The following is a 23,701-nucleotide window of genomic DNA, read 5'->3' on the forward strand; positions in this document are numbered from 1 at the left end:
TATAACAGAGAGGCCTAATTAATAATTTCATGCAGCTGCCCTGTTGCATGACTCCAAACTGACAAGATGCAATTAGCAGCCAGGTGAGGCTGAACACATGGGAACAAGCTGCAATTACACAGACTCACCAGCGGCAGCAGACAAGAGTATTCTAAAACAGAGCAACGGGAAATCCTGGCATGCAAGACAACTTTATAAACATAAAATAGGAATGAACCACTACCTGTGGTTCATAACAGTATCCCCTCCTTAAGGGTGAGCTCCGAGCACCCCATGACACCCACGGTGAACATGAACAGAAGTATAACATAAAATACATAACCAAAATGCAAAAATGGAAATGAGCCACAGCCGTGGCTCATAACATTTTCTTATTATTGCTATAAGGGTTGAAAATTAGTGGCACTATGTGATACTACTGTTCCTTTTCTCCCCATATTTTCTTGTTGGGCGTTTTTTGTATCTGTATACAAGAACTACCCCAGGGAGTTTAAATATCTTTGCCACAGCCCCCCAAAAATTATTTTGATAATATTTGATAATTAACAAGCCCCAATACTCACTTATTTTCTTACCAACACCTGTGGGTCCCCACACAATTGGAATACGGTGCGCTCAGGAGACCTATTCACCTACGGTCAGACCGCACTGAGTATGCCCAAACTCGTCTGATCTTGGTAGCCAAGCACTGCAGGGCCTGGTCAGTACCAGGTTGGGGAACCACCAGGGAATACTAGGTACCGTAGGTATTTTATTCTCCTACGCACAATACAATTTCAGGACCCACGGTCAGGAATTTGACCCTAGGCTCCAATAATCATTGGACTCTATAAGACCCGAGGGAGTGACCTCATTCCATGAGAATCTCTATTAAAGAGGATACGGATATATTTTTTCCCCCCCTTTTGTTTTGAATGAGGTATTACTTACTTTCGCTTACCTATACCATTATCTCGCCTATTATATGAAAATCAATGCCTATGAGCATTAATGCTCCAGAATTATGAACGCTTGCTCTCGTCCTTTTTAAGTATACTATATTAAAAGTTATGTTTTAATACTTTCATATTTTCAATTTTCAAGTGTGCCCTGGAAAAGTCATATGGTTGCTTTTTGTCTTTTGTATTCCCAAGAGACCACACCCATTGTTTCATAGTTGTCATAACTATCTTCCGGGAGCACCACCAACCATTTGCTGAACTAATTATTAAAGTAGGCACTTACGTTGGTTTAACAACATTATACATCCATTTAACTATAATTGTTACATCCTGTGCAGATTTAAGCCTTTCGACTATGAGAAATTCCCTAAGACCCGGACCCATCGATTTTGGTCTAAAATTAAAATTCCAAAAGTGCTCCAATTTATGCTTTAAACTTTAGGTACCATCCCAAAATGTATCACTGAGATGACAGAAGTTGATTTCGGAGCATGATTTTTGAACAGAAGCTTTGACGTTTTTGTGGCATATGAGAAATTCCCTAAGCCCCGAACCCATAGATTTTGGTCAAACATGAAAATTCCAAAAGTGCCCTAATTTCTGCTTTAAACTTTAGGTACCATCCCAAAATGTATCACTGAGATGACAGAAGTTGATTTCGGAGCATGATTTTTAAACAGGATTTTTGACCGTTTTGTGGAGTATGAGAAATTCCTTAGCCCCAGACCCATCGATTTAGGTCAAAAATGAAAATTCCAAAAGTGCACCAATTTATGCTTTAAACTTTAGGTACCATCCCAAAATATATCACTGAGATGACAGAAGTTTATTTCGGAGCATGATTTTTGAACAGGAGCTTGGACCGTGTTGTGGTGCATGAGAAATTCCCTAAGCACCCATCGATTTTAGTCAAAAATGAAAATTCCAAAAGTGCCTCAATTTCTACTTTAAACTTTAGGTACCATCCCAAAATGTATCACTGACATCACAGAAGTTGATTTCGGAGCATGATTTTTGAACAGGAGCTTGGACCATTTTGTGGCATTTGAGAACCCATCGATTTTGGTCAAAAATGAAAATTCCAAAAGTTCTCCAATTTCTGCTTTAAACTTATGGTACCATTTCAAAACGCATCACTGAGATGACAGAAGTTCATTTCGGAACATCATTTTTGAACAGGAGCTTGGACCATTTTGTGGCATATGAGAAATTCCGAAACAATGGGTGTGGTCTCTTGGGAAGACAAAAGACAAAAAGCAACCATATGCCTTTTCCAGGGCACACTTGAAAATTGAAAATATGAAAGTATTAAAACATAACTTTTAATATAGTATACTTAAAAAGGACGAGAGCAAGCGTTCAGAATTCTGGAGCATTAATGCTCATAGGCATTGATATTCATATAATAGGCGAGATAATGGTATAGGTAAGCGAAAGTAAGTAGTACCTCATTCAAAACAAAATGTGGGAAAAAAATATATCCGTATCCTCTTTAATAGAGATTCTCGTGGAATGAGGTCACTCCCTCGGGTCTTATAGAGTCCAATGATTATTGGAGCCTAGGGTCAAATTCCTGACCATGGGTCCTGATATTGTATTGTGCGTAGGAGAATAAAAAACCTACGGTACCTAGTATTCCCTTGTGGTTCCCCAACCAGGTTCTGACCAGGCCCTGCAGTGCTTGGCTTCCAAGATCAGACGAGCTTGAGCATAATCAGTGCGGTCTGACCGTAGGTGAATAGGTCTCCTGAGCGCACCGTATTCCAATTGTGTGGGGACCCACAGGTGTTGGTAAGAAAATAAGAGTATTGGGGCTTGTTAATTATTAAATATTATCAAAATAATTGTTTGGGGGCTGTGGCAAAGATATTTAAACTCCCTGGGGTAGTTCTTGTATACAGATACAAAAATGCCCAACAAAAAAATATGGGGAGAAAAGGAACAGTAGTATCACATAGTGCCACTAATTTTCAACCCTTATAGCAATAATAAGAAAAAAGGTTAACAGAAACCACATATGGGTAGCAATGCCAAGTTGTCATAGACAGCAATAGTAATCACAGATATGCAGTTTTCAAAAAAAATAAAAAAATAAATTATATATATTTTTTATGATTACCACAAAAATTTGCCAGCAAAATATATAAACCACATACGGTAATATTCAGTGTATTGCCCAATACTGTGGACCCTAGGATTAAATGAATTCTTAAATCATAAATGCATATATCCCTTGTATGCAGATCCTCATATATCCACTCTTATGTTGTAATCCTGCAAAAATATTAACATGGTGTACAAGAAGCCATAGATATTATGACACATGATCGGGCGATCATGTGACCGAGCTCTCGGAGCGAAACACGAAAAAGAGCGATCATGTGACCAAGCTCTCGGAGCGAAACGCGCGTAAATCCCGGTTCCGGTGCCCGAACTTCCGGTCGCACGGACCGCCGCCGCCGGCACCTCATCTCTCGGCTCCTGAATCCATCCCTTGGCCCACGAACATCCCTCCTAGGTTGGGTAAGATCGGCATCGGCTTCGGCCAGAGAACAGGGTCCCTTTGTCCAGCCAAGATTCTCTCCCCTATATCCATAGGAATCACCACGTACTACCCAGCCAACAAGGGATGTGGTAGAGCCCTGGTTCCCTCTTGCACTCATAGTGTCTATGACTTCTTGTACACCATGTTAATATTTTTGCAGGATTACAACATAAGAGTGGATATATGAGGATCTGCATACAAGGGATATATGCATTTATGATTTAAGAATTAATTTAATCCTAGGGTCCACAGTATTGGGCAATACACTGAATATTACCGTATGTGGTTTATATATTTTGCTGGCAAATTTTTGTGGTAATCATAAAAAATATATATAATTTATTTATTTATTTTTATTTTTTGAAAACTGCATATCTGTGATTACTATTGCTGTCTATGACAACTTGGCATTGCTACCCATATGTGGTTTCTGTTAACCCTTTTTCTTATTATTGCTATAAGGGTTGAAAATTAGTGGCACTATGTGATACTACTGTTCCTTTTCTCCCCATATTTTCTTGTTGGGTGTTTTTGTATCTGTATACAAGAACTACCCCAGGGAGTTTAAATATCTTTGCCACAGCCCCCCAAAAATTATTTTGATAATATTTGATAATTAACAAGCCCCAATACTCACTTATTTTCTTACCAACACCTGTGGGTCCCCACACAATTGGAATACGGTGCGCTTAGGAGACCTATTCACCTACGGTCAGACCTCACTGAGTATGCCCAAACTCATCTGATCTTGGAAGCCAAGCACTGCAGGGCCTGGTCAGTACCTGGTTGGGGAACCACAAGGGAATACTAGGTACCATAGGTATTTTATTCTCCTACGCACAATACAATTTCAGGACCCACGGTCAGGAATTTGACCCTAGGGTCCAATAATCATTGGACTCTATAAGACCCGAGGGAGTGACCTCATTCCACGAGAATCTCTATTAAAGAGGATACGGATATATTTTTTTTACCACATTTTGTTTTGAATGAGGTACTACTTACTTTCGCTTACCTATACCATTATCTCGCCTATTATATGAATATCAATGCCTATGAGCATTAATGCTCCAGAATTATGAACGCTTGCTCTTGTCCTTTTTAAGTATACTATATTAAAAGTTATGTTTTAATACTTTGATATTTTCAATTTTCAAGTGTGCCCTGGAAAAGGCATATGGTTGCTTTTTGTCTTTTCTATTCCCAAGAGACCACACCCATTGTTTCATAGTTGTCATAACTATCTTCCGGGAGCACCACCAACCATTTGCTGAACTAATTATTAAAGTAGGCTCTTACATTGGTTAAACAACATTATACATCCATTTAACTATAATTGTTACATCCTGTGCAGATTTAAGCCTTTCGACTATGAGAAATTCCCTAAGCCCCGGACCCATCGATTTTGGTCTAAAATTAAAATTCCAAAAGTGCCCCAATTTATGCTTTAAACTTTAGGTACCATCCCAAAATGTATCACTGAGATGACAGAAGTTGATTTCGGAGCATGATTTTTGAACAGAAGCTTTGACGTTTTTGAGGCATATGAGAAATTCCCTAAGCCCCGGCACCATCGATTTTGTCAAACATGAAAATTCCAAAAGTGCCCCAATTTCTGCTTTAAACTTTAGGTACCATCCCAAAATGTATCACTGAGATGACAGAAGTTGATTTCGGAGCATGATTTTTAAACAGGATTTTTGACCGTTTTGTGGCGTATGAGAAATTCCTTAAGCCCCGGACCCATCGATTTTGGTCAAAAATGAAAATTCCAAAAGTGCACCAATTTATGCTTTAATCTTCAGGTACCATCCCAAAATGTATCACTGAGATGACAGAAGTTGATTTCGGAGCATGATTTTTGAACAGGAGCTTGGACCATTTTATGGCGTATGAGAAATTCCCTAATCCTCGGACCCATCGATTTTCGTCAAAAATGAAAATTCCAATTGCCTCAATTTCTACTTTAAACTTTTGGTACTATCCCAAAATGTATCACTGAGATGACAGAAGTTGATTTCGGAGCATGATTTTTGAACAGGAGCTTGGACCGTGTTGTGGTGCATGAGAAATTCCCTAAGCCCCGGACCCACCAATTTTAGTCAAAAATTTAAATTCCAAAAGTGCCCCAATTTCTGCTTTCATCTTTAGGTACCATCCCAAAATGTATCACTGAGATCACAGAAGTTGATTTCGGAGCATGATTTTTGAACAGGAGCTTGGACCATTTTGTGGCGTATGAGACATTCCCTAAGCCTCAGACCCATCGATTTTGGTCAAAAATGAAAATTCCAAGTGCCTCAATTTCTACTTTAAACTTTAGGTACCATCCCAAAATGTATCACTGAGATCACAGAAGTTGATTTCGGAGCATGATTGTCAGGAATCGACTCACCATGGTCACATCTGTCCGCCGGTGCGGACTCCGTCCAGGGTCCCTGCGTTCCACTGCCATCCGCACCTCTGCCATCAGACGTCATCCTGGGCCTGGGAGCGCTCCTGTGACAGCGGGCGTGTAGCACGCCGCGTTCCCGTTAAGCCGCGGCATGGGCGCCGCCATGACAGTCTCCATCGGTCAGAGCACGGCGGCCAATCCGGTGCTTGGCCGCACTTACTTTCATCACTCCCACCAATGACTGCACATCAGGGGGTATATCAGGAGCTGCAGGATCAGTCTGCAGGCATCCTGAACTTTGTGTCACTCCTGCGACCCATGTGTCTGGATCTGGTTCCTGTTCCTCCGTGTTCCTGGATACCTACCTGTTCCTCCGCGTTCCTGGTCATCTACCTGAGACTCTGTGCTCCTGGTTATCTTTCACAGCTCTGTGGAACTACAAGCCTCAGCAACACCTGCTTCTGTTTACAGGCTTCACACTAATCATCATCTCAGTGTGCTTCAGCCTAAGCAGTAGAGACTGACTCCAGGTGTGTTCCATCTCCCCACCTGTGATGCAGCTTGCTTGCTTGCTGCTAGTGCCTCATCACCTGCACTGTGGACATTGTCAGTCTCCTGCCTCTGCTACCAGGTTTGCCATTCATTACCATCTCTGCTGGCTCCACGTTTTAAACGGCTCTGGTTCCCATACCAGATTATCTTCTACCAAGTTATCATTCACCAGTTACATTCATCAGTTATTATTATTTACCAGTCATCATTCATCAGTTACCATTTATCCATTTGCCATATTTCTGTTGCCATAGACTTTCAGCTTCCACGCTGCACTATTGACATTTGCATTTCTTATCGTTTATTTTCTCTGCCGTTGTGAACTTTCTGTTTAATAAATATTATTGCGCCCATGCGCAGAAACTTAATCCAGCCTCCTCACTTTCTCCCTCCTACCTCCACTGACCCACTAGCGCCCCCTCCGGGGACACAGACAAAACCAAGTCTGACAATGATTTTTGAACAGGAGCTTGGACCATTTTGTGGCATTTGAGAACCCATCGATTTTGGTCAAAAATGAAAATTCCAAAAGTTCCCCAATTTCTGCTTTAAACTTAAGGTACCATTTCAAAATGTATCACTGAGATGACAGAAGTTGATTTCGGAACATCATTTTTGAACAGGAGCTTGGACCATTTTGTGGCATATGAGAAATTCCGAAACAATGGGTGTGGTCTCTTGGGAAGACAAAAGACAAAAAGCAACCATATGCCTTTTCCAGGGCACACTTGAAAATTGAAAATATGAAAGTATTAAAACATAACTTTTAATATAGTATACTTAAAAAGGACGAGAGCAAGCGTTCAGAATTCTGGAGCATTAATGCTCATAGGCATTGATAATCATATAATAGGCGATATAATGGTATAGGTAAGCGAAAGTAAGTAGTACCTCATTCAAAACAAAATGTGGTAAAAAAATATATCCGTATCCTCTTTAATAGAGATTCTCGTGGAATGAGGTCACTCCCTCGGGTCTTATAGAGTCCAATGATTATTGGAGCCTAGGGTCAAATTCCTGACCGTGGGTCCTGAAATTGTATTGTGCGTAGGAGAATAAAATACCTACGGTACCTAGTATTCCCTTGTGGTTCCCCAACCAGGTACTGACCAGGCCCTGCAGTGCTTGGCTTCCAAGATCAGACGAGTTTGGGCATACTCAGTGCGGTCTGACCGTAGGTGAATAGGTCTCCTGAGCGCACTGTATTCCAATTGTGTGGGGACCCACAGGTGTTGGTAAGAAAATAAGAGTATTGGGGCTTGCTAATTATCAAATATTATCAAAATAATTTTTTAGGGGCTGTGGCAAAGATATTTAAACTCCCTGGGGTAGTTCTTGTATACAGATACAAAAATGCCCAACAAAAAAATATGGGGAGAAAAGGAACAGTAGTATCACATAGTGCCACTAATTTTCAACCCTTATAGCAATAATAAGAAAAAGGGTTAACAGAAACCACATATGGGTAGCAATGCCAAGTTGTCATAGACAGCAATAGTAATCACAGATATGCAGTTTTCAAAAAAAATAAAAAAATAAATTATATATATTTTTTATGATTACCACAAAAATTTGCCAGCAAAATATATAAACCACATACGGTAATATTCAGTGTATTGCCCAATACTGTGGACCCTAGGATTAAATTAATTCTTAAATCATAAATGCATATATCCCTTGTATGCAGATCCTCATATATCCACTCTTATGTTGTAATCCTGCAAAAATATTAACATGGTGTACAAGAAGTCATAGACACTATGAGTGCAAGAGGGAACCAGGGCTCTACCACATCCCTTGTTGGCTGGGTAGTACGTGGTGATTCCTATGGATATAGGGGAGAGAACCTTGGCTGGACAAAGGGACCCTGTTCTCTGGCCGAAGCCGATGCTGATCTTACCCAACCTAGGAGGGATGTTCGTGGGCCAAGGGATGGATTCAGGAGCCGAGAGATGAGGTGCCGGCGGCGGCGGTCCGTGCGACCGGAAGTTCGGGCACTCGGTCACATGATCGCCCGATCATGTGTCATAATATCTATGGCTTCTTGTACACCATGTTAAATGCATATATCCCTTGTATGCAGATCCACTCTTATGTTGTAATCCTGCAAAAATATTAACATGGTGTACAAGAAGCCATAGATATTATGACACATGATCGGGCGATCATGTGACCGAGCTCTCGGAGCGAAACACGAAAAAGAGCGATCATGTGACCAAGCTCTCGGAGCAAAACGCGCGTAAATTCCGGTTCCGGTGCCCGAACTTCCGGTCGCACGGACCGCCGCCGGCACCTCATCCCTCGGCTCCTGAATCTGTCCCTTGGCCCACGAACATCCCTTCTAGGTTGGGTAAGATCAGCATCGGCTTCGGCCAGAGAACAGGGTCCCTTTGTCCAGCCAAGGTTCTCTCCCCTATATCCATAGGAATCACCACGTACTACCCAGCCAACAAGGGATGTGGTAGAGCCCTGGTTCCCTCTTGCACTCATAGCATCTATGACTTCTTGTACACCATGTTAATATTTTTGCAGGATTACAACATAAGAGTGGATATATGAGGATCTGCATACAAGGGATATATGCATTTATGATTTAAGAATTAATTTAATCCTGGAGTCCACAGTATTGGGCAATACACTGAATATTACCGTATGTGGTTTATATATTTTGCTGGCAAATTTTTGTGGTAATCATAAAAAATATATATAATTTAATTTATTTTTATTTATTTATTTTTATTTTTATTTTGAAAACTGCATATCTGTGATTACTATTGCTGTCTATGACAACTTGGCATTGCTACCCATATGTGGTTTCTGTTAACCCTTTTTCTTATTATTGCTATAAGGGTTGAAAATTAGTGGCACTATGTGATACTACTGTTCCTTTTCTCCCCATATTTTCTTGTTGGGTGTTTTTGTATCTGTATACAAGAACTACCCCAGGGAGTTTAAATATCTTTGCCACAGCCCCCCAAAATTATTTTGATAATATTTGATAATTAACAAGCCCCAATACTCACTTATTTTCTTACCAACACCTGTGGGTCCCCACACAATTGGAATACGGTGCGCTCAGGAGACCTATTCACCTACGGTCAGACCGCACTGAGTATGCCCAAACTCGTCTGATCTTGCTAGCCAAGCACTGCAGGGCCTGGTCAGTACCAGGTTGGGGAACCACCAGGGAATACTAGGTACCGTAGGTATTTTATTCTCCTACGCACAATACAATTTCAGGACCCACGGTCAGGAATTTGACCCTAGGCTCCAATAATCATTGGACTCTTTAAGACCCGAGGGAGTGACCTCATTCCATGAGTATCTCTATTAAAGAGGATACGGATATATTTTTTCCCCCCTTTTGTTTTGAATGAGGTACTACTTACTTTCGCTTACCTATACCATTATCTCGCCTATTATATGAATATCAATGCCTATGAGCATTAATGCTCCAGAATTATGAACGCTTGCTCTCGTCCTTTTTAAGTATACTATATTAAAAGTTATGTTTTAATACTTTTATATTTTCAATTTTCAAGTGTGCCCTGGAAAAGTCATATGGTTGCTTTTTGTCTTTTGTCTTCCCAAGAGACCACACCCATTGTTTCATAGTTGTCATAACTATCTTCCGGGAGCCCCACCAACCATTTGCTGAACTAATTATTAAAGTAGGCTCTTACGTTGGTTTAACAACATTATACATCCATTTAACTATAATTGTTACATCCTGTGCAGATTTAAGCCTTTCGACTATGAGAAATTCCCTAAGCCCCGGACCCATCGATTTTGGTCTAAAATTAAAATTCTAAAAGTGCTCCAATTTATGCTTTAAACTTTAGGTACCATCCCAAAATGTATCACTGAGATGACAGAAGTTGATTTCGGAGCATGATTTTTGAACAGAAGCTTTGACGTTTTTGTGGCATATGAGAAATTCCCTAAGCCCCAGACCCATCGATTTTGTCAAACATGAAAATTCCAAAAGTGCCCCAATTTCTGCTTTAAACTTTAGGTACCATCCCAAAATGTATTACTGAGATGACAGAAGTTGATTTCGAAGCATGATTTTTAAACAGGATTTTTGACCGTTTTGTGAAGTATGAGAAATTCCTTAAGCCCCGGACCCATCGATTTTAGTCAAAAATTAAAATTCCAAAAGTGCCCCAATTTCTGCTTTAATCTTTAGGTACCATCCCAAAATGTATCACTGAGATGACAGAAGTTGATTTCGGAGCATGATTTTTGAACAGGAGCTTGGACCATTTTGTGGCGTATGAGAAATTCCCTAATCCTCGGACCCATCGATTTTGGTCAAAAATGAAAATTCCAAGTGCCTCAATTTCTACTTTAAACTTTTGGTACCATCCCAAAATGTTTCACTGAGATCACAGAAGTTGATTTCGGAGCATGATTTTTGAACAGGAGCTTGGACCATTTTGTGGCATTTGAGAACCCATCGATTTTGGTCAAAAATGAAAATTCCAAAAGTTCCCCAATTTCTGCTTTAAACTTAAGGTACCATTTCAAAATGTATCACTGAGATGACAGAAGTTGATTTCGGAACATCATTTTTGAACAGTAGCTTGGACCATTTTGTGGCATATGAGAAATTCCGAAACAATGGGTGTGGTCTCTTGGGAAGACAAAAGACAAAAAGCAACCATATGCCTTTTCCAGGGCACACTTGAAAATTGAAAATATGAAAGTATTAAAACATAACTTTTAATATAGTATACTTAAAAAGGACGAGAGCAAGCGTTCAGAATTCTGGAGCATTAATGCTCGTAGGCATTGATAATCATATAATAGGCGATATAATGGTATAGGTAAGCGAAAGTAAGTAGTACCTCATTCAAAACAAAATGTGGTAAAAAAATATATCCGTATCCTCTTTAATAGAGATTCTCGTGGAATGAGGTCACTCCCTCGGGTCTTATAGAGTCCAATGATTATTGGAGCCTAGGGTCAAATTTCTGACCGTGGGTCCTGAAATTGTATTGTGCGTAGGAGAATAAAATACCTACGGTACCTAGTATTCCCTTGTGGTTCCCCAACCAGGTACTGACCAGGCCCTGCAGTGCTTGGCTTCCAAGATCAGACGAGTTTGGGCATACTCAGTGCGGTCTGTCCGTAGGTGAATAGGTCTCCTGAGCGCACCGTATTCCAATTGTGTGGGGACCCACAGGTGTTGGTAAGAAAATAAGTGAGTATTGGGGCTTGTTAATTATCAAATATTATCAAACTAATTTTTTGGGGGCTGTGGCAAAGATATTTAAACTCCCTGGGGTAGTTCTTGTATACAGATACAAAAATGCCCAACAAAAAAATATGGGGAGAAAAGGAACAGTAGTCTCACATAGTGCCACTAATTTTCAACCCTTATAGCAATAAAAAGAAAAAGGGTTAACAGAAACCACATATGGGTAGCAATGCCAAGTTGTCATAGACAGCAATAGTAATCACAGATATGCAGTTTTCAAAAAAAATAAAAAAATAAATTATATATATTTTTTATGATTACCACAAAAATTTGCCAGCAAAATATATAAACCACATACGGTAATATTCAGTGTATTGCCCAATACTGTGGACCCTAGGATTAAATGAATTCTTAAATCATAAATGCATATATCCCTTGTATGCAGATCCTCATATATCCACTCATGTTGTAATCCTGCAAAAATATTAACATGGTGTACAAGAAGCCATAGATATTATGACACATGATCGGGCGATCATGTGACCGAGCTCTCAGAGCGAAACACGAAAAAGAGCGATCATGTGACCAAGCTCTCGGAGCGAAACGCGCGTTAATCCCGGTTCCGGTGCCCGAACTTCCGGTCGCACGGACCGCCGGCACCTCATCTCTCGGTTCCTGAATCCATCCCTTGGCCCACGAACATCCCTCCTAGGTTGGGTAAGATCAGCATCGGCTTCGGCCAGAGAACAGGGTCCCTTTGTCCAGCCAAGGTTCTCTCCCCTATATCCATAGGAATCACCACGTACTACCCAGCCAACAAGGGATGTGGTAGAGCCCTGGTTCCCTCTTGCACTCATAGTGTCTATGACTTCTTGTACACCATGTTAATATTTTTGCAGGATTACAACATAAGAGTGGATATATGAGGATCTGCATACAAGGGATATATGCATTTATGATTTAAGAATTAATTTAATCCTAGGGTCCACAGTATTGGGCAATACACTGAATATTACCGTATGTGGTTTATATATTTTGCTGGCAAATTTTTGTGGTAATCATAAAAAATATATATAATTTATTTATTTATTTTATTTTTTGAAAACTGCATATCTGTGATTACTATTGCTGTCTATGACAACTTGGCATTGCTACCCATATGTGGTTTCTGTTAACCCTTTTTCTTATTATTGCTATAAGGGTTGAAAATTAGTGGCACTATGTGATACTACTGTTCCTTTTCTCCCCATATTTTCTTGTTGGGTGTTTTTGTATCTGTATACAAGAACTACCCCAGGGAGTTTAAATATCTTTGCCACAGCCCCCCAAAAATTATTTTGATAATATTTGATAATTAACAAGCCCCAATACTCACTTATTTTCTTACCAACACCTGTGGGTCCCCACACAATTGGAATACGGTGCGCTCAGGAGACCTATTCACCTACGGTCAGACCGCACTGAGTATGCCCACACTCGTCTGAACTTGCTAGCCAAGCACTGCAGGGCCTGGTCAGTACCAGGTTGGGGAACCACCAGGGAATACTAGGTACCGTAGGTATTTTATTCTCCTACGCACAATACAATTTCAGGACCCACGGTCAGGAATTTGACCCTAGGTTCCAATAATCATTGGACTCTTTAAGACCCGAGGGAGTGACCTCATTCCATGAGTATCTCTATTAAAGAGGATACGGATATATTTTTTCCCCCCTTTTGTTTTGAATGAGGTACTACTTACTTTCGCTTACATATACCATTATCTCGCCTATTATATGAATATCAATGCCTATGAGCATTAATGCTCCAGAATTATGAACGCTTGCTCTCGTCCTTTTTAAGTATACTATATTAAAAGTTATGTTTTAATACTTTCATATTTTCAATTTTCAAGTGTGCCCTGGAAAAGTCATATGGTTGCTTTTTGTCTTTTGTCTTCCCAAGAGACCACACCCATTGTTTCATAGTTGTCATAACTATCTTCCGGGAGCCCCACCAACCATTTGCTGAACTAATTATTAAAGTAGGCTCTTACGTTGGTTTAACAACATTATACATCCATTTAACTATAATTGTTACATCCTGTGCAGATTTAAGCCTTTCGACTATGAGAAATTCCCTAAGCCCCGGACCCATCGATTTTGGTCTAAAATTAAAATTCCAAAAGTGCTCCAATTTATGCTTTAAACTTTAGGTACCATCCCAAAATGTATCACTGAGATGACAGAAGTTGATTTCGGAGCATGATTTTTGAACAGAAGCTTTGACGTTTTTGTGGCATATGAGAAATTCCCTAAGCCCCAGACCCATCGATTTTGTCAAACATGAAAATTCCAAAAGTGCCCCAATTTCTGCTTTAAACTTTAGGTACCATCCCAAAATGTATCACTGAGATGACAGAAGTTGATTTCGAAGCATGATTTTTAAACAGGATTTTTGACCGTTTTGTGAAGTATGAGAAATTCCTTAAGCCCCGGACCCATCGATTTTAGTCAAAAATTAAAATTCCAAAAGTGCCCCAATTTCTGCTTTAATCTTTAGGTACCATCCCAAAATGTATCACTGAGATGACAGAAGTTGATTTCGGAGCATGATTTTTGAACAGGAGCTTGGACCATTTTGTGGCGTATGAGAAATTCCCTAATCCTCGGACCCATCGATTTTGGTCAAAAATGAAAATTCCAAGTGCCTCAATTTCTACTTTAAACTTTTGGTACCATCCCAAAATGTTTCACTGAGATCACAGAAGTTGATTTCGGAGCATGATTTTTGAACAGGAGCTTGGACCATTTTGTGGCATTTGAGAACCCATCGATTTTAGTCAAAAATGAAAATTCCAAAAGTTCCCCAATTTCTGCTTTAAACTTAAGGTACCATTTCAAAATGTATCACTGAGATGACAGAAGTTGATTTCGGAACATCATTTTTGAACAGTAGCTTGGACCATTTTGTGGCATATGAGAAATTCTGAAACAATGGGTGTGGTCTCTTGGGAAGACAAAAGACAAAAAGCAACCATATGCCTTTTCCAGGGCACACTTAAAAATTGAAAATATGAAAGTATTAAAACATAACTTTTAATATAGTATACTTAAAAAGGACGAGAGCAAGCGTTCAGAATTCTGGAGCATTAATGCTCGTAGGCATTGATAATCATATAATAGGCGATATAATGGTATAGGTAAGCGAAAGTAAGTAGTACCTCATTCAAAACAAAATGTGGTAAAAAAATATATCCGTATCCTCTTTAATAGAGATTCTCGTGGAATGAGGTCACTCCCTCGGGTCTTATAGAGTCCAATGATTATTGGAGCCTAGGGTCAAATTTCTGACCGTGGGTCCTGAAATTGTATTGTGCGTAGGAGAATAAAATACCTACGGTACCTAGTATTCCCTTGTGGTTCCCCAACCAGGTACTGACCAGGCCCTGCAGTGCTTGGCTTCCAAGATCAGACGAGTTTGGGCATACTCAGTGCGGTCTGTCCGTAGGTGAATAGGTCTCCTGAGCGCACCGTATTCCAATTGTGTGGGGACCCACAGGTGTTGGTAAGAAAATAAGTGAGTATTGGGGCTTGTTAATTATCAAATATTATCAAACTAATTTTTTGGGGGCTGTGGCAAAGATATTTAAACTCCCTGGGGTAGTTCTTGTATACAGATACAAAAATGCCCAACAAAAAAATATGGGGAGAAAAGGAACAGTAGTCTCACATAGTGCCACTAATTTTCAACCCTTATAGCAATAAAAAGAAAAAGGGTTAACAGAAACCACATATGGGTAGCAATGCCAAGTTGTCATAGACAGCAATAGTAATCACAGATATGCAGTTTTCAAAAAAAATAAAAAAATAAATTATATATATTTTTTATGATTACCACAAAAATTTGCCAGCAAAATATATAAACCACATACGGTAATATTCAGTGTATTGCCCAATACTGTGGACCCTAGGATTAAATGAATTCTTAAATCATAAATGCATATATCCCTTGTATGCAGATCCTCATATATCCACTCATGTTGTAATCCTGCAAAAATATTAACATGGTGTACAAGAAGCCATAGATATTATGACACATGATCGGGCGATCATGTGACCGAGCTCTCAGAGCGAAACACGAAAAAGAGCGATCATGTGACCAAGCTCTCGGAGCGAAACGCGCGTTAATCCCGGTTCCGGTGCCCGAACTTCCGGTCGCACGGACCGCCGGCACCTCATCTCTCGGTTCCTGAATCCATCCCTTGGCCCACGAACATCCCTCCTAGGTTGGGTAAGATCAGCATCGGCTTCGGCCAGAGAACAGGGTCCCTTTGTCCAGCCAAGGTTCTCTCCCCTATATCCATAGGAATCACCACGTACTACCCAGCCAACAAGGGATGTGGTAGAGCCCTGGTTCCCTCTTGCACTCATAGTGTCTACGACTTCTTGTACACCATGTTAATATTTTTGCAGGATTACAACATAAGAGTGGATATATGAGGATCTGCATACAAGGGATATATGCATTTATGATTTAAGAATTAATTTAATCCTAGGGTCCACAGTATTGGGCAATACACTGAATATTACCGTATGTGGTTTATATATTTTGCTGGCAAATTTTTGTGGTAATCATAAAAAATATATATAATTTATTTATTTATTTTATTTTTTGAAAACTGCATATCTGTGATTACTATTGCTGTCTATGACAACTTGGCATTGCTACCCATATGTGGTTTCTGTTAACCCTTTTTCTTATTATTGCTATAAGGGTTGAAAATTAGTGGCACTATGTGATACTACTGTTCCTTTTCTCCCCATATTTTCTTGTTGGGTGTTTTTGTTTCTGTATACAAGAACTACCCCAGGGAGTTTAAATATCTTTGCCACAGCCCCCCAAAAATTATTTTGATAATATTTGATAATTAACAAGCCCCAATACTCACTTATTTTCTTACCAACACCTGTGGGTCCCCACACAATTGGAATACGGTGCGCTCAGGAGACCTATTCACCTACGGTCAGACCGCACTGAGTATGCCCAAATTCGTCTGATCTTGCTAGCCAAGCACTGCAGGGCCTGGTCAGTACCAGGTTGGGGAACCACCAGGGAATACTAGGTACCGTAGGTATTTTATTCTCCTACGCACAATACAATTTCAGGACCCACGGTCAGGAATTTGACCCTAGGCTCCAATAATCATTGGACTCTTTAAGACCCGAGGGAGTGACCTCATTCCATGAGTATCTCTATTAAAGAGGATACGGATATATTTTTTCCCCCCTTTTGTTTTGAATGAGGTACTACTTACTTTCGCTTACATATACCATTATCTCGCCTATTATATGAATATCAATGCCTATGAGCATTAATGCTCCAGAATTATGAACGCTTGCTCTCGTCCTTTTTAAGTATACTATATTAAAAGTTATGTTTTAATACTTTCATATTTTCAATTTTCAAGTGTGCCCTGGAAAAGTCATATGGTTGCTTTTTGTCTTTTGTCTTCCCAAGAGACCACACCCATTGTTTCATAGTTGTCATAACTATCTTCCGGGAGCCCCACCAACCATTTGCTGAACTAATTATTAAAGTAGGCTCTTACGTTGGTTTAACAACATTATACATCCATTTAACTATAATTGTTACATCCTGTGCAGATTTAAGCCTTTCGACTATGAGAAATTCCCTAAGCCCCGGACCCATCGATTTTGGTCTAAAATTAAAATTCCAAAAGTGCTCCAATTTATGCTTTAAACTTTAGGTACCATCCCAAAATGTATCACTGAGATGACAGAAGTTGATTTCGGAGCATGATTTTTGAACAGAAGCTTTGACGTTTTTGTGGCATATGAGAAATTCCCTAAGCCCCAGACCCATCGATTTTGTCAAACATGAAAATTCCAAAAGTGCCCCAATTTCTGCTTTAAACTTTAGGTACCATCCCAAAATGTATCACTGAGATGACAGAAGTTGATTTCGAAGCATGATTTTTAAACAGGATTTTTGACCGTTTTGTGAAGTATGAGAAATTCCTTAAGCCCCGGACCCATCGATTTTAGTCAAAAATTAAAATTCCAAAAGTGCCCCAATTTCTGCTTTAATCTTTAGGTACCATCCCAAAATGTATCACTGAGATGACAGAAGTTGATTTCGGAGCATGATTTTTGAACAGGAGCTTGGACCATTTTGTGGCGTATGAGAAATTCCCTAATCCTCGGACCCATCGATTTTGGTCAAAAATGAAAATTCCAAGTGCCTCAATTTCTACTTTAAACTTTTGGTACCATCCCAAAATGTTTCACTGAGATCACAGAAGTTGATTTCGGAGCATGATTTTTGAACAGGAGCTTGGACCATTTTGTGGCATTTGAGAACCCATCGATTTTAGTCAAAAATGAAAATTCCAAAAGTTCCCCAATTTCTGCTTTAAACTTAAGGTACCATTTCAAAATGTATCACTGAGATGACAGAAGTTGATTTCGGAACATAATTTTTGAACAGTAGCTTGGACCATTTTGTGGCATATGAGAAATTCCGAAACAATGGGTGTGGTCTCTTGGGAAGACAAAAGACAAAAAGCAACCATATGCCTTTTCCAGGGCACACTTGAAAATTGAAAATATGAAAGTATTAAAACATAACTTTTAATATAGTATACTTAAAAAGGACGAGAGCAAGCGTTCAGAATTCTGGAGCATTAATGCTCGTAGGCATTGATAATCATATAATAGGCGATATAATGGTATAGGTAAGCGAAAGTAAGTAGTACCTCATTCAAAACAAAATGTGGTAAAAAAATATATCCGTATCCTCTTTAATAGAGATTCTCGTGGAATGAGGTCACTCCCTCGGGTCTTATAGAGTCCAATGATTATTGGAGCCTAGGGTCAAATTTCTGACCGTGGGTCCTGAAATTGTATTGTGCGTAGGAGAATAAAATACCTACGGTACCTAGTATTCCCTTGTGGTTCCCCAACCAGGTACTGACCAGGCCCTGCAGTGCTTGGCTTCCAAGATCAGACGAGTTTGGGCATACTCAGTGCGGTCTGTCCGTAGGTGAATAGGTCTCCTGAGCGCACCGTATTCCAATTGTGTGGGGACCCACAGGTGTTGGTAAGAAAATAAGTGAGCATTGGGGCTTGTTAATTATCAAATATTATCAAACTAATTTTTTGGGGGCTGTGGCAAAGATATTTAAACTCCCTGGGGTAGTTCTTGTATACAGATACAAAAATGCCCAACAAAAAAATATGGGGAGAAAAGGAACAGTAGTCTCACATAGTGCCACTAATTTTCAACCCTTATAGCAATAAAAAGAAAAAGGGTTAACAGAAACCACATATGGGTAGCAATGCCAAGTTGTCATAGACAGCAATAGTAATCACAGATATGCAGTTTTCAAAAAAAATAAAAAAATAAATTATATATTTTTTTTATGATTACCACAAAAATTTGCCAGCAAAATATATAAACCTCATACGGTAATATTCAGTGTATTGCCCAATACTGTGGACCCTAGGATTAAATGAATTCTTAAATCATAAATGCATATATCCCTTGTATGCAGATCCTCATATATCCACTCTTATGTTGTAATCCTGCAAAAATATTAACATGGTGTACAAGAAGCCATAGATATTATGACACATGATCGGGCGATCATGTGACCGAGCTCTCAGAGCGAAACACGAAAAAGAGCGATCATGTGACCAAGCTCTCGGAGCGAAACGCGCGTTAATCCCGGTTCCGGTGCCCGAACTTACGGTCGCACGGACCGCCGCCGCCGGCACCTCATCTCTCGGCTCCTGAATCCATCCCTTGGCCCACGAACATCCCTCCTAGGTTGGGTAAGATCAGCATCGGCTTCGGCCAGAGAACAGGGTCCCTTTGTCCAGCCAAGGTTCTCTCCCCTATATCCATAGGAATCACCACGTACTACCCAGCCAACAAGGGATGTGGTAGAGCCCTGGTTCCCTCTTGCACTCACAGTGTCTATGACTTCTTGTACACCATGTTAATATTTTTGCAGGATTACAACATAAGAGTGGATATATGAGGATCTGCATACAAGGGATATATGCATTTATGATTTAAGAATTAATTTAATCCTAGGGTCCACAGTATTGGGCAATACACTGAATATTACCGTATGTGGTTTATATATTTTGCTGGCAAATTTTTGTGGTAATCATAAAAAATATATATAATTTATTTATTTATTTTATTTTTTGAAAACTGCATATCTGTGATTACTATTGCTGTCTATGACAACTTGGCATTGCTACCCATATGTGGTTTCTGTTAACCCTTTTTCTTATTATTGCTATAAGGGTTGAAAATTAGTGGCACTATGTGATACTACTGTTCCTTTTCTCCCCATATTTTCTTGTTGGGTGTTTTTGTATCTGTATACAAGAACTACCCCAGGGAGTTTAAATATCTTTGCCACAGCCCCCCAAAAATTATTTTGATAATATTTGATAATTAACAAGCCCCAATACTCACTTATTTTCTTACCAACACCTGTGGGTCCCCACACAATTGGAATACGGTGCGCTCAGGAGACCTATTCACCTACGGTCAGACCGCACTGAGTATGCCCAAACTCGTCTGATCTTGCTAGCCAAGCACTGCAGGGCCTGGTCAGTACCAGGTTGGGGAACCACCAGGGAATACTAGGTACCGTAGGTATTTTATTCTCCTACGCACAATACAATTTCAGGACCCACGGTCAGGAATTTGACCCTAGGCTCCAATAATCATTGGACTCTTTAAGACCCGAGGGAGTGACCTCATTCCATGAGTATCTCTATTAAAGAGGATACGGATATATTTTTTCCCCCCTTTTGTTTTGAATGAGGTACTACTTACTTTCGCTTACCTATACCATTATCTCGCCTATTATATGAATATCAATGCCTATGAGCATTAATGCTCCAGAATTATGAACGCTTGCTCTCGTCCTTTTTAAGTATACTATATTAAAAGTTATGTTTTAATACTTTCATATTTTCAATTTTCAAGTGTGCCCTGGAAAAGTCATATGGTTGCTTTTTGTCTTTTGTCTTCCCAAGAGACCACACCCATTGTTTCATAGTTGTCATAACTATCTTCCGGGAGCCCCACCAACCATTTGCTGAACTAATTATTAAAGTAGGCTCTTACGTTGGTTTAACAACATTATACATCCATTTAACTATAATTGTTACATCCTGTGCAGATTTAAGCCTTTCGACTATGAGAAATTCCCTAAGCCCCAGACCCATCGATTTTGGTCTAAAATTAAAATTCCAAAAGTGCTCCAATTTATGCTTTAAACTTTAGGTACCATCCCAAAATGTATCACTGAGATGACAGAAGTTGATTTCGGAGCATGATTTTTGAACAGAAGCTTTGACGTTTTTGTGGCATATGAGAAATTCCCTAAGCCCCAGACCCATCGATTTTGTCAAACATGAAAATTCCAAAAGTGCCCCAATTTCTGCTTTAAACTTTAGGTACCATCCCAAAATGTATCACTGAGATGACAGAAGTTGATTTCGAAGCATGATTTTTAAACAGGATTTTTGACCGTTTTGTGAAGTATGAGAAATTCCTTAAGCCCCGAACCCATCGATTTTAGTCAAAAATTAAAATTCCAAAAGTACCCCAATTTCTGCTTTAATCTTTAGGTACCATCCCAAAATGTATCACTGAGATGACAGAAGTTGATTTCGGAGCATGATTTTTGAACAGGAGCTTGGACCATTTTGTGGCGTATGAGAAATTCCCTAATCCTCGGACCCATCGATTTTGGTCAAAAATGAAAATTCCAAGTGCCTCAATTTCTACTTTAAACTTTTGGTACCATCCCAAAATGTTTCACTGAGATCACAGAAGTTGATTTCAGAGCATGATTTTTGAACAGGAGCTTGGACCATTTTGTGGCATTTGAGAACCCTTCGATTTTGGTCAAAAATGAAAATTCCAAAAGTTCCCCAATTTCTGCTTTAAACTTAAGGTACCATTTCAAAATGTATCACTGAGATGACAGCAGTTGATTTCGGAACATCATTTTTGAACAGTAGCTTGGACCATTTTGTGGCATATGAGAAATTCCGAAACAATGGGTGTGGTCTCTTGGGAAGACAAAAGACAAAAAGCAACCATATGCCTTTTCCAGGGCACACTTGAAAATTGAAAATATGAAAGTATTAAAACATAACTTTTAATATAGTATACTTAAAAAGGACGAGAGCAAGCGTTCAGAATTCTGGAGCATTAATGCTCGTAGGCATTGATAATCATATAATAGGCGATATAATGGTATAGGTAAGCGAAAGTAAGTAGTACCTCATTCAAAACAAAATGTGGTAAAAAAATATATCCGTATCCTCTTTAATAGAGATTCTCGTGGAATGAGGTCACTCCCTCGGGTCTTACAGAGTCCAATGATTATTGGAGCCTAGGGTCAAATTTCTGACCGTGGGTCCTGAAATTGTATTGTGCGTAGGAGAATAAAATACCTACGGTACCTAGTATTCCCTTGTGGTTCCCCAACCAGGTACTGACCAGGCCCTGCAGTGCTTGGCTTCCAAGATCAGACGAGTTTGGGCATACTCAGTGCGGTCTGTCCGTAGGTGAATAGGTCTCCTGAGCGCACCGTATTCCAATTGTGTGGGGACCCACAGGTGTTGGTAAGAAAATAAGTGAGTATTGGGGCTTGTTAATTATCAAATATTATCAAACTAATTTTTTGGGGGCTGTGGCAAAGATATTTAAACTCCCTGGGGTAGTTCTTGTATACAGATACAAAAATGCCCAACAAAAAAATATGGGGAGAAAAGGAACAGTAGTCTCACATAGTGCCACTAATTTTCAACCCTTATAGCAATAAAAAGAAAAAGGGTTAACAGAAACCACATATGGGTAGCAATGCCAAGTTGTCATAGACAGCAATAGTAATCACAGATATGCAGTTTAAAAAAAAAAAAAAAAATTATATATATTTTTTATGATTACCACAAAAATTTGCCAGCAAAATATATAAACCACATACGGTAATATTCAGTGTATTGCCCAATACTGTGGACCCTAGGATTAAATGAATTCTTAAATCATAAATGCATATATCCCTTGTATGCAGATCCTCATATATCCACTCTTATGTTGTAATCCTGCAAAAATATTAACATGGTGTACAAGAAGCCATAGATATTATGACACATGATCGGGCGATCATGTGACCGAGCTCTCAGAGCGAAACACGAAAAAGAGCGATCATGTGACCAAGCTCTCGGAGCGAAACGCGTGTAAATTCCGGTTCCGGTGCCCGAACATCCGGTCGCACGGACCGCCGCCGCCAGCACCTCATCCCTCGGCTCCTGAATCCGTCCCTTGGCCCACGAACATCCTTCCTAGGTTGGGTAAGATCAGCATCGGCTTCGGCCAGAGAACAGGGTCCCTTTGTCCAGCCAAGGTTCTCTCCCCTATATCCATAGGAATCACCACGTACTACCCAGCCAACAAGGGATGTGGTAGAGCCCTGGTTCCCTCTTGCACTCATAGTATCTATGGCTTCTTGTACACCATGTTAATATTTTTGCAGGATTACAACATAAGAGTGGATATATGAGGATCTGCATACAAGGGATATATGCATTTATGATTTAAGAATTCATTTAATCCTAGGGTCCACAGTATTGGGCAATACACTGAATATTACAGTATGTGGTTTATATATTTTGCTGGCAAATTTTTGTGGTAATCATAAAAAAATATATATAATTTATTTATTTTTTTTTATTTTTATTTTTTTGAAAACTGCATATCTGTGATTACTATTGCTGTCTATGACAACTTGGCATTGCTACCCATATGTGGTTTCTGTTAACCCTTTTTCTTATTATTGCTATAAGGGTTGAAAATTAGTGGCACTATGTGATACTACTGTTCCTTTTCTCCCCATATTTTCTTGTTGGGTGTTTTTGTATCTGTATACAAGAACTACCCCAGGGAGTTTAAATATCTTTGCCACAGCCCCCCAAAAATTATTTTGATAATATTTGCAAGCCCCAATACTCACTTATTTTCTTACC

General features: G+C 39.6%; 11 pseudogenes; 5 read left to right on the forward strand and 6 right to left on the reverse strand.

Annotated features, from left to right (window-relative positions):
- Window positions 1-630: 630 nt before the first annotated feature.
- LOC134963678 (5S ribosomal RNA) lies at window positions 631-749 on the forward strand (annotated as a pseudogene).
- A 1,809-nt stretch (window positions 750-2,558) lies between these two features.
- LOC134959038 (5S ribosomal RNA) lies at window positions 2,559-2,677 on the reverse strand (annotated as a pseudogene).
- Window positions 2,678-4,190: 1,513 nt separating this feature from the next.
- On the forward strand, window positions 4,191-4,309 carry LOC134964331 (5S ribosomal RNA; annotated as a pseudogene).
- Window positions 4,310-7,494: 3,185 nt separating this feature from the next.
- Window positions 7,495-7,613, reverse strand: LOC134963513 (5S ribosomal RNA; annotated as a pseudogene).
- A 1,910-nt stretch (window positions 7,614-9,523) lies between these two features.
- On the forward strand, window positions 9,524-9,642 carry LOC134964777 (5S ribosomal RNA; annotated as a pseudogene).
- A 1,811-nt stretch (window positions 9,643-11,453) lies between these two features.
- Window positions 11,454-11,572, reverse strand: LOC134964383 (5S ribosomal RNA; annotated as a pseudogene).
- Window positions 11,573-15,008: 3,436 nt separating this feature from the next.
- LOC134964384 (5S ribosomal RNA) lies at window positions 15,009-15,127 on the reverse strand (annotated as a pseudogene).
- Window positions 15,128-16,633: 1,506 nt separating this feature from the next.
- Window positions 16,634-16,752, forward strand: LOC134958965 (5S ribosomal RNA; annotated as a pseudogene).
- Window positions 16,753-18,563: 1,811 nt separating this feature from the next.
- Window positions 18,564-18,682, reverse strand: LOC134964385 (5S ribosomal RNA; annotated as a pseudogene).
- A 1,514-nt stretch (window positions 18,683-20,196) lies between these two features.
- On the forward strand, window positions 20,197-20,315 carry LOC134964779 (5S ribosomal RNA; annotated as a pseudogene).
- A 1,811-nt stretch (window positions 20,316-22,126) lies between these two features.
- Window positions 22,127-22,245, reverse strand: LOC134964386 (5S ribosomal RNA; annotated as a pseudogene).
- Window positions 22,246-23,701: the final 1,456 nt, after the last annotated feature.

This window comes from Pseudophryne corroboree, chromosome 9, assembly GCF_028390025.1.
Source record: "Pseudophryne corroboree isolate aPseCor3 chromosome 9, aPseCor3.hap2, whole genome shotgun sequence".
NCBI classification, from domain to species: domain Eukaryota; kingdom Metazoa; phylum Chordata; class Amphibia; order Anura; family Myobatrachidae; genus Pseudophryne; species Pseudophryne corroboree.